This window comes from Pinus tabuliformis, chromosome 8 (genome assembly GCF_031772625.1).
Source record: "Pinus tabuliformis cultivar Carrire ecotype Pingquan chromosome 8, CPIR1, whole genome shotgun sequence".
NCBI classification, from domain to species: Eukaryota; Viridiplantae; Streptophyta; class Pinopsida; order Pinales; family Pinaceae; genus Pinus; species Pinus tabuliformis.
The window spans coordinates 1,870,393,911-1,870,411,150 of NC_142294.1; the positions used below are offsets into that span (position 1 = coordinate 1,870,393,911).

The 17,240-nt window shown below is 33.9% G+C and overlaps 1 pseudogene; it reads left to right on the forward strand.

Annotated features, from left to right (window-relative positions):
* Window positions 1-9,103: 9,103 nt before the first annotated feature.
* LOC149243813 (uncharacterized) lies at window positions 9,104-16,044 on the forward strand (annotated as a pseudogene).
* Window positions 16,045-17,240: the final 1,196 nt, after the last annotated feature.

The window sequence follows — 17,240 nt, forward strand, 5'->3', positions numbered from 1 at the left end:
GAGGGGTGGATCCTTGGTCTTTGTTTTGGTATTGGAGTATTTTATTTTGGGGAGGAATGTGGAAAAAGAGAAGAGAGAGAATGGAGAGAAAAATAAAAGAACTCAAACTTAGATATATTGGAGAGTGTTGGTTTTAACTTGAACATACTACAGTTGGTTGGACTAGGGCTCAGAAGGCTAGGAAACCTATGGAGGTTCCCTAGGCTAGGAATTCATCCCTAGTTGGCTAGGAGTTAAATTCAGTCAAGTAGCCAAGAGGAGCATCCCAACAGAGTCAGAAGCACCCAACCAAGCTACTAGAACATGTATTATTCCATTTGTTGATTACTTATATAAATTGTTGAAATGAAACTTCTTACTCGTTTAATATGTTGTAAAGAAATTTTACTTTTATATTATCATCAGATAAATGTTGAGTTATAAATAGGTTATTTCCCTTCTTATTGCGTTTAAAGTAAATCAATTTAGTTTTAGTTAGAAGACCCTAGGTTGGATCCTAACAATGACCATCACATTCAGTAATGTAAGCAAAGGCTTGAGAGCTCTCGAAGTTTCTTCTCCTCCATCCCTTTTGTGTGGGATGTATTTTGTGGGTCAGAGTGTACAAAACAATAGTTAAATATACCTATCATGTGTGTATTGGAATAGCATATACAACTATAAAATCCCCCCTTCTAGGAACTCTAGGTGAAAAGATAGAGAGATTACCCTTTATTTGCAACCCGTGTTCAAGATTTATGCTTTAGAGTGGTCCATTGTATCTACTTTACAACCTCTAGAGTAGAGGGTTGGGGGGAAAACCCTAGCCACCATGGCCCTTTGGTTTCCTTTTATCAATGCGGTCGAGGCTTTCTTCTTTTGATGCATAGGCGATGTCTTTATTTCGGGGCTTCCTGTGGTGTTCAAGGTTTGTTGTGGTCTCCTACCTACTTGCTCTGTTGCGATTTTATTCTAGTTGGGGTTTTTGACAGTGTCCTGGTCCAAGCTTCCCTGTTGCTGAGGGTTATGCAGTGCTACTATTTTCTGTTGCTTCTCTTGCCCTTCCAATCTAACGTTCATGCCACTTGTCTAAGAGGTTGTCGCGACCTTCCTACTGGGCTTTGATTCCCTCTATATTTGTTGTTTTGTCCCCCTATTTTGGATTGTTTTCTTTGGTCTTTCCTCGGCAGCCTATACCAAGGTTCCAGGTTTTGTCTACAGGCTTATGTGCCTAGTCATCTATGTGCATGTGATGAGGCCTGTTAGAGCATCTCCAAACATTTCTTGCCGAACATAGTATCTTTTGGTGTTATTCTTGCCACTTGGAGTATCTTCTGACATTGCTAGGGTTCCTTTCTTTGTTGGTGACATAGTTGGCGCTAGTTCGTGGGTTTCCTTTGGCGGTGTGTGGTTTGGGTTAGACTTCCTCAGTTTTTCAGGGTTTGTTGACACCTTGTTTTTCATCCAGTTGCTGCTTGTTGGTACGATTGTTGTTCACTAGTGTGATGGTTTGTCGTGGATTGTTATTGGGCCTTTCGACCTTATTACTTTTATTACTCAATGATTTTTCCCTTTGTTGATGCAACCATGGCGAACTCCAATTCTTGCTACACGGTTGTTGTTTGTTCTGGGGCTTTGAGTGTTGTGCTTTTCTCATGGTTTCGGCCCTGGAATCTACGACCCTTTTGCGGTTTGATGACTCGCACAGTAATGTTTGGCTGCCCATAGTTGGGTTATATCTAGTGTTTCCTACGAGGTTCTTTGGTGGGCTTGCTTGCTTTGTTTATTCTTATTCACAGTTATGCAAACAATTTTCATTTTAATGAAATTTTTTGGGTTATATATATATATATATATATATATATAGATGAAGAGTGGTTCATTGTATTTATAAGATGAATAACTATAGCATTGGAGACATGTTCACTATGAAATATGCATACACAATATTTTGGATAATGCCATCTACATGTATTGTGATTTATACCAGCATAGATCCATCTTAACCACGGATCTAACATGAGCCGAGAGGGATCAAATTTCTCAAGTACAAACTTATTTTAGAGTGCAAAAAAATGTGTGATTTTTTATTATTTAAATTGTATTTTTGAATGCTATAGAAATTACATAACATGTGCATTGAAAATTTTTATCAACTCACACTAAACTGGTTTTTTTGTTATTGATATATATTTTAAGTATACATCAATATTAATTCATTTTAAAATATTTTATTCATAACCCACATTGGATCTTTTATTCTATACAATATTAAAATATTTTCTTTTAACATTTTTTTTATATATATAGATATATATGAAATTGATATCACTTTAAAAATCTTACTCACATGTTCTTTTTTTACATCTAATTACTTTACATTAAATTATATTAGCTCATATGGACAATTAATTAAATATGCATAACATATTTTTTTTCCTTAGAGTCGACATTGTTTTTCTATTTAGAGAATATTTTATTTTTATTTTAAGACGAAAGGACATACTTACACATCACCTTCACACTAGGTTGTAGAATGAGCCTCTAGGCTCAATGAGTCTCTTTGCTCAAAAATGTCTTTGACAATTATGCCAAGGGTTTGAGAAATAATGATAAGGCATATTACATGATATATCTTTATAAGGAGGAAATATGTGATTTATGTCTTCAAAGTATGTAGGGGAAGCATTATGATTAATATTTCTCTAAAAATAGAAGCCATACCAAGAAAGAGGGAGTATAAATTTATATAAAATAATACAAAGAAGTAGATATATATGTCTCACCCAATTATTTTACAACCTTAGGCCACTTGCTATAAATAGCTAACTATTACCTAATCAAATCATACAACTTTGGTCTATATGCCAATTCTCAAACCATCGCATTATCTAACATTTTACATTATATTACATTTTCATATATACAAGTGAACCATAATGTAAGAATTAGTTTAGTGTATTTGATATAATTAGAATACAATATAATAATTTTGTGATATTACAAATAGAAATTAAAATTGCTACTACAAATGCACATTTTCACATCTATGCCACCCATCACCTCTTCTGTGCCACCCATCCCCTTAAGAGGTGATGTTGTGCATCATATTGACTAATATAAGGGTTTTGTTATTAAATTTATTATTGTTATTGAGTCTCCTAGTTTTTAGATATTTTTGACTTAGTGTTAATATAATAGTGGTATTTGTTGTATCACCAGCATAGATTTATCTTAATTGCGAATTTAACATAAGTAGAGAGGGATCAAATTTCTTCAAGTGCAAATCTCTTTAGAGTGCAAAATACAATGTATAATTTTTCGTTGTTTAAATTTTATTTATAAATGCTATATAGAGTATATATAGGACCAAATAACATTTTAGCCATAAAAATTTATTTCAACATAGATGTTCAAATAGTTTATTTAAATCTTATGTTGAAATATTTTTGAAAAATACAAGGTTTAAACATTTTAATCACATTTTCTTTACTTCTAATTACTTCAAAACATATTCAATTTTTTTTATTATAGCGGATATTATTTAAACTTTTATGTACATGTGTCAATTCTACTGATGAGCGGCGGACAAACTTACACATTACAAGGTTTAAACATTTTACTCACATTTTTTTTTTTACTTCTAATTACTTCACAACATATTCAATTTTTATTATTATAGCGGATATTATTTAAACTTTTATGGACATGCGTCAACTCTACGGACGGGCCGACGGACAAACTTACACATGCCCTCATATTGGGTTGTAGAATGAGCCTCTCGACTTAATAATTCCTCACAAAAATTTAATATCTAGTATAGCAAAGTTATATCATGGATGATACAAGGAAGGTGATGCACTATTGTTGTTGGTTGGACTGTAAAATAAGCCTCTCCGCTCAATAATTCCTCACAAAAATTTAAGATCTAGTATAGCAAAGCTATATTATAAATGATACAAGAAAGGTGATGCACTATTGTTGTCGGTAGAGCTCTTAACACTGCCAGCAAACTCTGCTTTCCAAAACTCCTTCGTCAACTTGTGGTTACATGAAATTAATGTTCCCATAATTATGAATAGAAAACATTTTTGTTTGGATCCTTGGATCCTTCTCTTTGTGTTCATACTTACAAAAAATTATAGTTTGAAACAAAATTATCTTCCCACAAATTCAACACTCAAATATACTTTGTTTTTATCTATGTTTATACTTGTACTCATTTAATCTCAAATCCTTTACTTCATCAAAAGAAAGGATTAGCTTTTTGTTACTAATCCCAAAATCCATATCTTTAAGAGTCCTATGTTCATATCATAAATGCTACAGAAATCACATAGTGACTACCAAAACATCAAAATGCTATCGGAATTGGTCTTCCACCACATCTGATGAAATCACATAGTGACTACCAAAACATCAAAGTGCTATTGGAATCGGTCTTCCACCACATCTGATTTTCCTCAGAATTTCATTAAGGTTATCTCTCAGCCACACTTTACAAGAGTACACTTGCTTTAGGATCTCATTCCAATTGATATCCTAAGTCTCGATCCAGGCTTGAATATGTTCTCACTAAGTGAAATGTATAAGTTGGCATGTATAAAAAAACCCCAATCTCTAACACACAAAATTTCATAGGGTAATTACAGTATATGGGTGTACTTTGCCTTGGCCTCTTGTATTCTTACTACTCGCTCTTTCTGCATCCTTTGCCTTTTCTGTCAGGCCTCCACTGACCAGATTATCTCAGTCACTTTTTATTAAAATATCAACCATTACAACAGACAAGATGGGGCTTCCTTCCAACCGATCACTAATTTAATTACACATTTTCTCATGTCTAAAAATACATGGAAATTTATCCCCTTTACAATTTGCAACATCACCAAAAGTGTTATTCATCAAAATTCCTCTAACAAACTAGATTCCTTATAAAACTAAGACACTTCAAAAATTCATTATTTCTAATTTATACAATATTACTTAAAAAAATATGCTCCCCTTTAGAAAATTCGGTGACCCCCTTAAGCTAAAGTTACAATGTTAATTTTGGGAACATTATACCCGTGCATCAAAAAGAGACCCATCTTGATTTGTAATGTAAGATATTTCTAATTTATACAATTTTACTTGAAAAAATCTGCTCCACTTTAGAAAATTCGGTGACCCCCTTAAGCCAAAGTTACAATCTTAATTTTGGGAACATTATACCCATGCATAAAAAAGAGACACATCTTGCTTTGTAAGGTAAGAAACAAAATAATAGTAGAGGTCTCAAAAAAAACAAGAACTACATAGTAGCTAGTACCTGCCGCTTAGCTTAAATATAGCTTAATTAAATTAAAAAATAATAAAGACAAAGACATAAAAATTTATCTATGTAAAATTTTGTTAGTATTAATATAAAATCTTGCACTCATTTACAAAAGAAAAAAATAAAGACATAAAAATATATGTGTGTGTGTAGTAGCAAGTACATAAAATTTCATCACAAAAATAAAACAACCAATAAAATATTGTATTGTTTAAAGGCGTCACCAAAGATCAAGAAATACGATTAACTAATGTTATTTGCATTAACATATATGCACTTTAATATATATGTGTGTGTTTTGTTTTTTTATTAATATATATAATTTTTTATAATTAAAATTATTAAAATATGTTTTAATATAATTAAATTGAAAATATAGAAAAAATAAAATAAAATTCATGAAAATGGAAATAATAGAAAAAGAAAAAAAAATAAAAATCATAAAGTTAAATAAAAATGAAATAAAACATAAAACATAAAATTAGTCACTAATAGAAATGGAAGTTACTATACAATCCATAATAAGACCTCAACAAATCACCTTACAAATAAACAAAAAAATAGTAAAAGTTGAATTCCTAATGTTAAACTATGGACAAACGACATAAATTTTTGGTCAAAGGCAAACTAATAGGCAGTCAAAGCAAAACTGAATGCGTAAGCACGTATAATAACAACTTTTATGAGTAATAACGACTAAATTTCTACAATACTTTTACAAAAATTCCACCTATTAATGGGATTTGGGCAACAGAATAGTGGTTGGACACAAGTGCCTTTGCCACTGCATGGGATATTACTACATGCGAGGGATAGTCATCAGTGTGAAAAGCTTTAACCATTGTTAGAGTTAAGGAAGGGACCTACAAATAATAAAAAAATAATGATTAATTGAAATCTGCAATTTAACAATAATCAAAATAAATAAATAAACATTACAAAGATTGTCGACTTCAACTTCACAAGTTGTCATTTTCCAAATCTATAATATTTGAATGTCCGCAATAATGACAGTAGGTCTTTAAGATTTGAAATAGAATGAAGAATGAGATGTGTATATATAAGACAATGGAGAAAATTACACTCAAATTTTGTTTAAATTTTGTTAATTTCTTATTTTTAGAATTGTTTTTTACTAATTTAATTAAAGTCATTGAAATGGAAGTTTTATTGTATAATTGTTGTTTTGAAAAGATGAAGGGAAAAAAATAAAGTCAAATTAAAAATTAACAAAAAAAAAAAACTTTGATTAAGGAATTGATATTGAAAATAGAGAAAAAAAAAAGGCAAAGAAAAAGACAAAAAAAAATTTACAAAATATTGTTTCTTCTTTAAATTTTGTCATAAAGTATGGAGAAAAAGTTATAATTGAGGGAAATGGTAATAATAGAAAAGGGGAGAATATCTATCTATCTATATATATATATATATATATATATATATATATATATATATATATATAAACTAATAGAAAAAAAAATCATTTTAAATTGAAAATATTGTGAAAAAAATTATAATTCATGAAAATAGAAATAATAGAAAAAAGAACATGAAAAAGTCACAAAGTTAAATAAAATGGAAATAAAACTTAAAACAAAATATTAGTAACTAATAGAAATGGAAGTTACTAAACAACCCATAATAAGACCTCAACCAATCACATTACAAATAAATAAATTTAAATAATAATAAAAAATAACAAATGGATAAGTGCCATAAATTTTTGGTCAAAGACAAATTATACCATGCCTAGATCATATATAATAACAAATACACATTAGTATAACTTAGTTTAATACCTTCTAGTCCGAAGTGGTTGAAGAGGCTTTGCATTATGTATGGATCCCAAACCTACCACTTTTATTGTTAGAAATAGATATGAAAAAAGGTTATAACATGTCACATGGGATTTTCTAATAATTGTATTTAAAATAAAAAGTAAGTTTTTTAACCAAATATTTTATTGATTTTTAATGATTATGAGCAAATGACATGACCACTATTTCCAATAATTTTTTTTTTCAATTTTTAAAATATAAGTTTTTATTAGATTTTTTAATGATTATATTTAAATTAAATGAGTAGTAAATATTGAAAGATATCAATCTATTATAATCATCTATATGTTACTAAATTTTTAAAAATCATTAAAAAAAATAAAACTTGATTATTATGTAATTGCATAGCAGTGACATCTATGAACCATGGTTTTGTAATAGTTTTGTACATATAAAAAATTTGCAAAAAATCCATGGAGTTTCTACAGTAGACATTAGGTTTTTATTTTTCCAAGACAATGTTCTGAGTGCAGCCACCACATCAAAGCTACAAAATTTGATGCAACGACGAGCTCTGCATCCTTCGTACGGTTTGTCTTTTTTTTAAGTTGTTTTCTTATGTCCTTCGTATCGTCCTTTTTCTAAGTTAAGTCCTTCGTATCATCTGAATGGATGCGGCCTCTTTCTTTTGGTTGTTACGTCTTTCTCTTCACACGAGCCAAAGCCAGTGTGTGTACGCGTCGTGGTAGAAGATCGGCTGACTCATGAACTGAGTGAGATGAAAACTGAAACAGATTAGAGATCAAGGGGTAGTATGGGGATGCATTTGATCCAAGAATCCTTAAAAGTTGTGTGATCATTGCTTTGCAAACAACTAGCATGATTCCCTAGAGTTTTTTGGTTAGAGATTAATTAGTGGAGCAATGAAATGCACAAAATATTGTGGAAACACAAATACAAAAGCACATAAAACAAGAGAGAGACAGATATACGTGGTTCGCCCAATTTGGGCTACATCCATGGAGAAACAACCAGTCCTTCTTTTTATATTATCCAACAAAATGAAGAGATACGACTTACAACAGATCCGTTGTAGTTTCATCTTTGCTCTCACACAACGTCCTCTCTCTCTCTCCCGCTCAAAATAATAATACATAGTCGCAATACAATTCCCTCATATAAACTGAGGGTTGACTTCTAGGGAAAAAACCCCTAAATTAACATAACTTCTACTGTCAGATCATCCATCTAATGAACAACCCATATTGACTACGAAATTACAATATTTTACAAAGAATTTTTTCATCTATTTTTAGCTTCAAGGGCACTGCCCTCGAACCCCCACTAGGGGGCTCATAAAAGTCATCGTCGCCCCCCCTTGGACTCCCCTGATGACATTTAAGAGAGTGGCATTGTTTCCCCGTTAGGAACATGAATCTAACACGGCTAAAACAAATAACCTCTGAACAATCAAGAAGATAGTCAGGCTCCACACCCAACATTCTCTCCTCGTTTATAGAAAATCGAGGAAGTAGAAGTTTAACAAATATGCAACCCCACCCCGCCATCTAGTGGGAAGAAGGAATCTGAGGGCTAGTTTCTCTTCCTCGATCAGCTTTTGAGGGGTTGGATATGTTTAGTGAGAATATATTGGATGCGGTTTCAATGTGCATGCCCCTTGCAAATGAATGGATTCAAACATGGTTCTAAGAGTGTATTTACACCCCATGGGAAATGGTGGTATTTTGCATCAACCTCTCTTTGGTTATGTTCTAGATTGTGGCCCATGTGCCTCAGTTTGTGAGCAATTTCTCCAAGTGGATCATTGATGCTTTCTCGCATTGGTTCCTTGTTCAATGCCTTGCAGTAAGTATGTATTTCTTCACCGTGTAAGTCTTTTGCTTTTTCTGAATCCCTGCTTTGTACCTTTCATGGATTTCCATTACTCTTTGTCTCCAATGATGGTTATGTGCTTACATCATTATCACATTAAGTCTCTATGTGAGATATTTATGTGATAAATTTGTTGATGCAGGAGGTAATTGTCTACCCTTAGCAGCAGCAGGGTTTCATATCTTGATTGTCTCCTTGTTGCTAAGATAGTGAAGGTGAGGAGATTTCTGTACTTCCAAAGTATATTAAGGTTCTTGTTACCGGAAATAACAGGACGAAATATGTTCTCTTTAGACTTTGTGGCGTTGTCAAGAAGGCCGTTGGGCTTTGGGGACGGTAATTCTCTCATTTCTTGCTTAATTCTCTAAAGGAAGATGAAATTATGATGCTTCTCCTAGCATAGCTTACTAGGAAGCTCTTTATTTTCCTAATAGCTAACTAAGAAATGTGAAATTAGTGTTTTCTCTTTCAATGTGAAAATTATTTAATCTCATGTGCTGAGGTCCATATATTTCTTGACGCCGGAGTTTAAGCGTTTTTTTTGGTGGTTTTTTTTATATATTTTTCTTGATATTTAAGAAAGGAAACCAAAACTTTGGATATTTCTAGTATGTTTATGCAACGTTTAGACATTTTCCTGTTCCCCAGAAAAACCTACTATTAATACATTACTTTATAAGGGAATATCCATGTCTTTCTTTTTCATATTTTATAAGGGTGGGTTTGAATTTGTAACCTCAAACCCAATTTGTATGTTTATGCGGATTTAAATTTATTTTTCTTGATCTTAGTAATATTTATTTATTTATTGTAAGTAAATATTCACCTTCCTTTTCCAATCTTTTGAAAAGATGGGTTTGAATTTGCAACTCTGAAATTAATTAATTTTTTTACGCATTTGGGATCTTCGTGGAGTGAATGGTGAAAATTTGAGATTTATATTGTATTCAACGAAAAAATTTGTGATCTTCATTCAATAATGTTTATGAAGTGTTGAAACATTTTCTTGAACTTGTAAAAGTGGCCTATTATATGTCTTTTTAATGGAAATTTGCTTTAGCGAGTCTTTTGAGAGTTGATAGGTAAGGGTTTGAATTCTTTTGAAATTCGCGTGTTGAAGTAGCTTTTATGGAATATTTAAATGTTTTCATGTGTCTTTGCAAGTAAATGGACACTTTTAAGTGACTAGTTTGAATTTAATTTAAATTTAATTTATGAGCTTTTCACATTAGCATTCAACTCACATGGACATTTTTGCTTAGTGTTATCTATCAATAAGTGTTAAACTTTGCATATATAGTTTAGTGTCCAGTGAAAAGGTCGTAACCTGCATGTGCACACAACAAATTATGCTGCAAAATTGTGTCTCGTTGCTTGCCTTGGGTAAGAATAGTGGGTGCTTAGTGTTTTAATTTTTTGTTATAAATGACAATCTCAATTCCCGCTGAATGTTGGATAATTCTTTGCTCAAGTAATATCTATCAAAATATTCTAAAGGTAAAAAGTATGCACAGTTTGAGTCTACCAAGTTACTTATGAATACAAATTCTGCTCAGTTTTTTGATTCCAGAGTTTTTTTTTTCTCTTTTAATGTCACAAACTACTTAGTCTCTGATATGTCTGTTGGAACTAGTTATGGGAAGGTGTTTGAAATCTTATGTTCGAGGAGCATTGCATCAATTTTCATCGCATTGTGATAAAATTTGTTTCCTTGATTTTCCTAGTTTTATGATTGCATAAAAATACTTTATTACATTTAACCCCAAAAAATCATGGACAATATGTCAAACAGTGAAGGGCTACATTTTAATAAAATTCTTCCTATTATTCCTCTCAGGAACTCACAGATGGTATACAATTGAAGCTACAGAGAAATGCTCTAAGTGTTATAGAAGCACCAACTAGCCATGCGGATGCACCAATTAGACATGAGGATGTCGATAGAAACAACTATGGAAATTTTATTTCTAGTAGCTTAGAATTACGTGAATCAAAATTCCTTTACTGTTCAATTGTTAAATCTCATAAAATTATTGAGATAATTTCGTGGAAAGTATAATGAGTTGATCCAGGTCGATATTGGTGGTTACCCGCCTATTCCACCTAGTCCCTCCAGTCAGTTTCATATGTTTCCTTGTTCATTTCAACATTTACTATTTTTAGCAATTTTTCGGGTCCTGGACTTCCAGAGAAGGTACCCAATCCCACGGATTGATGACTTTCTGGACCAGCTCAAGGGGCCCAAATATTTCAGCAAGATTGACTTAAATTCAGGTTATCACTAAGTGCCTATCTAACCCTTTCATGTGTGGAAGACTGCTTTCAAATCTAAGGAGGGCCTTTTCGAATGGTTGGTCATGCCATTCGGATTAACGAACGCCCCTGCAACCTTCATGATACTGATGAACGACATCTTGTGACCTTTCACCAATGCATTCATGGTGGTGTATTTAGATGACATATTGATCTTCAACTAGAGTTGGGTAGAGAACCTCCACCATATTCAATAGGTCCTTCAAACCCTGTGCCAACACAAGCTATGTGCTAACTTGGAGAAATGCACCTTTGGCCTGACCTAGGTTCAATATCTGGAGTATATCATTGATGAGAAAGGTGTACATGTGGACCCATCTAAGATACAAGTCATTCGGGATTGGCCAACCCCAACCACTCTAACAGAGGTCTGTAGCTTTTTGGGTCTTGCCAATTTCTACCGTAGGTTCGTGTTGGGGTTCTCTCTTATCACTTGGTGTTTAAGTCAAGTCACCAAGGTCGGAGCGAAAGCAAAGTTTTTTTGGTCGGAAACCCAACAATAAGCATTCTCTGAGTTGAAGAATCACCTCTGTTATGCACTAGTGCTCACATTACCATACCTGCAACAACCATTTGAGATTGAGACAGATGCCTCTGACTATGTTATTGGTGCGGTTCTTACTCAGCTTGGGCATCCGAAAGTACCCCACTTATGACAAAGAAATGTGTTCCATTGTGTAGGTATGTCGTCAATGGAAGCATTACATTCTGGGGAAGGAAATGGTCATCCACACAGACCATCGACCTCTACAGTTCATACAGACATAAGGGAAGTTGCAAAATGATCGCCATCAGAAATGATCCACCTATTTGCAACATTTCCATTTGAACATTAATTATAAGAAGGGCAACACCAATAATGTTGTTGATTGCCTTAACTGACCACCGGTCATGGTGCTAACCACTGTGCTCAACTCCTGTGGGCACGAGACATCGAGGTGGCCGCATCTTTACAAGAGCGATCCAGAATTCAGTAGCATATGCCAGAAACTCCTGGAAGGGAAGCAAGTTCCAAATTTTCACCTTCAGGATGCACTGTTATGCCACATGGGACACATCTGTGTTCCTTCAAGTGAGCATGCCAAGATAATTTGGGAGGTGCACTACAGTCAGGTTGTTGGACATTTCGGAGTAGAGAAAAAAGTGGCGGTATTGCAAAAGTATTTTTATTGGCTGAAACTTCGTTAGGATGTTGGGAAGTACATTAGATCCTGCATCACCTACGTCATTTCCAAACCAACCATAAAGAAGCAAGGCATGTACACTCCTCTACCTACTCCTCGTCGACCTTGGGAATCTGTCTCCTTGGATTACATGTCGGACCTTCCTTCTACTAAGCATGGCAACTATTTCATTTTTGTGGTCGTCGACAAATTCTCTAAGATGGCCATCATGGTGGCTTGCAAGAAGAGTATCACAACAGAGGTCACTGCTAAGCTCTTCTTTGAGCAAGTATGGCTACACTTTGGGATCCCACAGTACATTGTCTCAGGTCGGGATAGCAGATTCTTAAGTGCATTTGGTTCAAGTCTCTAAACGATGCTGGATACAAAACTTACTAAGTCCACGACTTTCCATACCAAAACTGAGGTTGTCAACAGGATGATCTACACATTCTGTGCATGTACAACTCGAAGCATCCACACACATGGGATGAAAGTCTCCCCTATGTCCAACAGAGCTCTCCACAGTTCAACAAGCCATAGCCCCTTTCAGGTAGGGCTGAGATGTCATCCATTATGCCCCATTGATGTGGCCATACCATTTGTAGTCACTTAGGTAGATTCGGCTCCGTTCAGTTTGAAGTTGAAAGGGCTAACAACTTCATTGAGCGCATTCAACACATCCCCTAGCAGATCCATGATATATTAGACAGAGCCAATGTTAAGTACAAGTAGCGCCATCATCAACATCAAGTGTCGTACAAGTTCCAGGTGGGCGACAAAGTTTGGCTACATTTGTAGAAGGAGCGCCTTGCTTGACCCCACCACAAGCTTCACCCTCTCTGATATGGGCCATACACCATCACCAAGTCCGTTGGTGATAATGCCTTCAAGCTCAGTGTCCCATTGTTCCTTGGTTTGCACCCAATGTTCAATGTATATTGTCTTTGGCCATACTTTCCACCATTATTGGACACATCTGACATTGCAGAACATCTCACACCAACAGAGCTCAACCCGGACTACATGGAACAGGCCACAACTGATCATATCATGGACACACAAATTAAGAACACTCGCTAATAGAGGATAAAACTATATCGAGTTGTCAAAGTAGACCAACTCCTTCACCAGGGCAAGTGGTTCACTGGGGACCAAGTTCAACAAAAATTTCCTCACCTCATGGAGGCTCTGCACGCAATGGGGACCATTTATTCCTAGGGGAGAGGAACAATCTAGGTGGATATTGGTGTCCACTCGCTTATTCCACCTAGACCCCCCAGTTGGTTTCATCTATTTCCTTGTCATTTCAGCATTTACTATTTTTAGCAGTTTTTTGGGTTCTGAATTTCTGGAGCAGTTTTGACCCCCTAAACGACGTTTTTTTGGGTCCGTGGCAAGCCCATAACCATAGGTAAGGGCTTGCAACAAAACCTATAGTACTCAAAAAGACCTTTCTAATAAGGTATCGTATGCGCCAAATAGAGATAATATGACCAAGTTACGATCCTGGGAAGTTGGCCGCCCAACTAACCCCAACAGGGCCCAGAAACTCTTGGAGTTACATCTCCTGGGGTTATGGTTTTGTTTGTTTAGGGTTTTCTCGTGTTTTCCAATAATAAATATGCCCTTGAGCCTCATTGTAACACATTTCAGAGGCATGTAGTTGCCACACTCTTCTCAGAGATAAGCTACCATTGCCCGAGCTATCTTATTTCCATCATGTTTGTAAGCATAGTTCAATATTTTTCTATTAATGAAATGAAGTGTTTTTCTGCTGCATCTCTTTGTTTATGATTATGTCTGTAAGTTGTTGCGTTTCTGTTTAAGTTCGGATCATGAATGATTTATATTTTTGTCACAATAGCTTCTGACGATTTTCCAAAGTTACATAAGTCCAAACAAAGGCCCCACAAGACAATGACATCTATGTCTAAATCAATTAGCAAAAATTGCAGTCCACAGGTTCAAGGGAACCTTTACATGGAATGTTGGTAAGCACATCGGAGTCTTAACAGTGTTAATTTCCTTTATTTATTTTGAACTTTTTCCTTTTAAAAATAGGCAATTTTGTCATTGTATCTGAAGTTTGGTCTTGAATTTTGCCCCTATATTTATATGTTTAGTCTAAATAAATCTGAAAGTTGTTTGAAGATGTAATTGATTTTCAAATCATGTAGAAGGTAGACTTGAGAAAATTGGAAACAATGGATTTTGTGAGATATTGGAAGCACTTTAATCTTGTGAGTTGCCACAACTATTTGATGATAATGGGAATTGAGTGGTCTTTGGTATCTTAGCCATAATTCTGAAAATTTTGTCTATGCTAAAAACAACTTATGTTTTGTAAATCCACTTTGCATAATGGTTTGGGATTCATAGATATCTGAAGACTGAAATTCACGCTTGTGAAATAGGTAGATGCAATTCCCAACCCTTCAAAGGAATAGTTAATTGAAATTGTTCAAAGACATTTCATGGCACAAGTACCTATGCAAATCTTATTGTTTGCGGTTACAGTGGTGCTTCCATATAAGCCAGCATGATGTATTTCTTCTTGTTTCTTATGCTACCATTTCATATTGCATTCAGTGCTTTATTTTATAGCACCACTTTTTAGAGCACAGTTGAGTTGATAATCCAGATTGTATTTAGAAACAAGGTGTGGGATTCTTACATAGATTAATTTTAGACTTAGGCATCCTATGTTCATGCTAAGTGATTTCTATTTTCATCATGTTCATTATGTACTTTGTTTCAACTGAAAAGGTGCTCCTATTTTTTTTGTGTTTTGTAAGGTTTCTAGGGCAGAATTAGTAGCTTTGTTATACGAAATGTTCTATGCATGAGATGATGCTAGAATAATTGGAAACTACTCATTGAAACAATGTAGAATATTCTTGGGTCATTAAGGTTTTGCCATTGTTTCACAGTTTCTTTGATTTTTCACAATAGCTGAGAGCAGGATGTGGAAGGTTTCTAATTTGATTCATATTCCATTAGCCTTATGTTGTATGTTGTTTGTATCTAGTATTATATATCAATTAAATTTTGTTTTTATGAGTTATGACCCACATTGTTGGTTTACCCTACCCGTCAGATTTATTTGTAGCAAAAAAAGAAAACTCTGGCTCTTTCATTATCTTCGCTTTTGCCCCTTTGAGGTGTGCATATCTTTCTTGTAATGTGTTTAGTTTGATTACCGCCTTGCACCAAATTATGCTCAAGTTTACCATACTTGATTTCCTTCTGAACAAGTCATTAGCTTTTTAGGTAGGTTGATAATCATGCTTGTTTGTTGCAATGTCGCTCTATCAACAAATTTTTTCATATGGTTGGAAATGCTGTGAATAGAAATCATTGATTTTAGGGTGTTACACATATGTGAGGAAGTTTGTGATTTGCATTAGCTTTTAGTTGATTTTATTGTTTTTCAGGTGACATTGGCAAGTAATAACACAAATGACAAAGTGAAATTCATTGAATCTAATCAAATCTGCACTCTAGTTGGTTGCTTTTCTCTACAAAGCAATTGGATGAGTTGCAGGTAATAAGTGGATCTTTGCAGGCAGAAAAGCAACTCAAGATAGTTTGTAATTGAATCCTCACCTTGGAAAAGGAAAGATCTTGTAGAAATAAAATCTTGTATCTTATTTTCTTGTTGTGGGAGCTTTATGTAACCTAATAGCTAGTAACTAAGGCTAACATTTATTGTCTTAATGTAGGTGGGCTACTTGTGAATTTGTTTGGTCTCCAACATTGCCTTAATGCTCACGTAGCTAGAACCTTAACCTTTTAAACATTTCATCAATACTTGTAAAGAAAAGAAAGCATTGGAACTGTTGACTATTGGAGGCAATCATTTTGATAGCTCAATGTACAAAGTTAGTGTGGTTGATTGTCGATACCAAAAATCTTTGATGGAGATGATTATGTTAAGAAAAAAGCAACAAATGTCTTTTGAAGTTGTGTTTAGGGTGGAAATTAAAATACTAGAATAGATTGAGTGATTTGAGCTTGACTACTTTTATAGGTTGTGTATTGATGAATTTCAACTTTAGTTCGGGATAAAATTCATGATTGACAATGCATTTTTGTTGCTTTTATTGATATGCATGTTTCAAGACCAGGGAAAATTTTAAGGATGAAAAATTATTTTGAAGTTTAAAAACATTGGCGAATCTCACTAGTCTTTAATATGAAAACTATAAAATGTTAATTAATGTATTTGTAAAAATACTGAGATTTATAATGATTTTAATATGCTCTATATATAATGTTGGCGATTTTTATGGTAAAATAATTTTATATTGCAAATTTTGGGCGAATCATTTTTATAAAAAATGGAAATTGACGAATCTTTTTTTAGAAAAATCATTGAAAATTAGCCCACCTGAGAATATTAGCTCCTAAAAATGTCCATGGTCAAAACGGCTCCGGAAGTTCAGTTCTTGAAAAACTGCCAAAAATAGTAAATTGTGCTACAATTAAGGAAACTGAAAAACTGAAAGAAACAATGGTGAGGGTCCAAGTAGAATAGGCGGGTGACCACCAATATGGACCTAGATTAGTGCTCTTTCTTTTCATTGTTTTGGATAACTAATATATAACTATCTCTGCATCCTACCATCTTGCTCTTGTCCTTTTTTCTTTATATTGGTACCTTCAAGACTTCATCTTATTTTCACTGATACCTTTTCTTCTGTTTGTAGATACTGAATTTTTCAGGTTGCTACTTTTCATTCCATCAGGACAATTCTAAGATGTGTTGCACTAGAATGCCTAAGTTAACATGGA